Genomic DNA, 1,788 nt, shown 5'->3' with positions numbered 1-1,788 from the left:
ACTAGTACATAGGATTTTTATTTCTTTCTATTTTTTTAAACTAATTTGAATAATGTCGTATATCCTCCATATTATATTTTATTTTTGTATGACATTATTTCACTTAAGGAAAACTACAGCATTGATTTCATAATTTAATAATCAGTTCGACGTATAAATATCAGATTGGAAACTGAAGCATTTACTCAATTAAAAGAAGTATAATAAGGTTTTCTTGAAATAATATATTCATACTCAAAAGAGTATAATTTTAAGAGGAGAATTAAGAAATATGAAAAACTATGCACAACGTCAACCTGCATGTAAATTTCTGTTGTACAGTTGGCTCTGCAAAAAGAAAAAAAAAATTCATCTCTTCTCACACACAGTTCTTTTTAACCAGGTGTCACAATCATTGCTATCAGAGTGCTGAGTTTGTTAGAAACAGAAAATGTTTCTTTAAGGTACAAGTAATATACAGTGAATTTGCTTGATAAACATGATTGCCTAGTCAAAAATTGCATTCTGCTAGAAAGTAAATATATTTAATATGGCTACCCAATTGTAAACATTTGCAGACTGCATCAAGGAAAATTATAAATATCTGACAACATTTGGGATACAGTTGATTATGTTTGTGGGCAGCATTTTCATAGAATTTATATTGCATCAAAAATGCTGACAAAGTCAACATTTTTGTAATACTGAAAAAAGTATAAGACTGCTCTTTCACAAAGTATGATTGATGAGCCTATTTATTTAATATATGTTTTTAGTCAAAGGTTTTCCTTTGAAATTATATAGTTATATCCCGTTTTTAGTTATTCTTAATAATGTTAAGTTAAAGTCATTTTCAACTTTGATGAAGGAAAATGTGATGTTAAGAAACTGTTTTCAGTCAAATTATTTTAGCTAGATATATAAAACTATTTTTATAGGTCTCAGATGATTAAACATTTTTTTCCTCCTGTTTAGTCTGAGGAAAGTAGAAAAAGTGCTGATATTTTCATCTGACTGTCCAGCATGTAAGCTTAGGTAGAAAGTTCTTCTGCTTTTCCTTCATATGTATTTATCTTGAATTTTGTAGTGGTAAATTCTAAAAAAATGAAGAGCCTTATTCAATAGTAGTTCTTGATAGATATCAATGTTTTTATTTTGGGGTCTGGTGTTCCAGAATGGCTCTGGATATGCTTGAGTCCTCATGAACTCTACCTCTGTGGGCTGCTTCGTGCATGTTAAAAACTAGACTAAAGCACTAGAATAGAAACTTTTCCACTGGGGTGATTCAGTAAAATCATAAAAGAATATATTCCTTTTCCTTTTTGTTTCTCTCCTAACTGTTAGCTTGAAAGCCAGGGGACTTTTACATAGTACTTCTTCACAATTGTTTGAGTTTCATGAATTCATAATCAATGATTGGAATTGGATTGAGCACTGATTGGACTGGTCTTTGCCACTTGGAAATGCTTAGATCTTCATGATTGTTTATAAGGAGAAAACTCTTAACAACAAGGATGGTTCCTAATAAGAGATTTTGGGATAGTCAGAGATTCCATTACTAAGGCTTATTATCTGGATTATTTGAGGGATTTATGATTGATCTATACTTCCTGACATCAGAGAGAACAAATAGTTTTAGCTCAGACAGTTCTACTATCATCACATATAGGAATAGAAGACACTTTTAGCTTATTAATTCATAAGTTCTCTATTATTTAAAATGTCTTTCTTATATTCTTATCTTCTTAAAGATGCCATTCTCCCCAATTCACCATTTCTACATAATTTTTACATGAAACTCCTGCACTT

This window comes from Propithecus coquereli, unplaced genomic scaffold (assembly GCF_000956105.1).
Source record: "Propithecus coquereli isolate 6110/MARCELLA unplaced genomic scaffold, Pcoq_1.0 Scaffold112, whole genome shotgun sequence".
NCBI classification, from domain to species: Eukaryota; Metazoa; Chordata; class Mammalia; order Primates; family Indriidae; genus Propithecus; species Propithecus coquereli.
Note: the sequence above shows the minus strand (reverse complement) of the source record.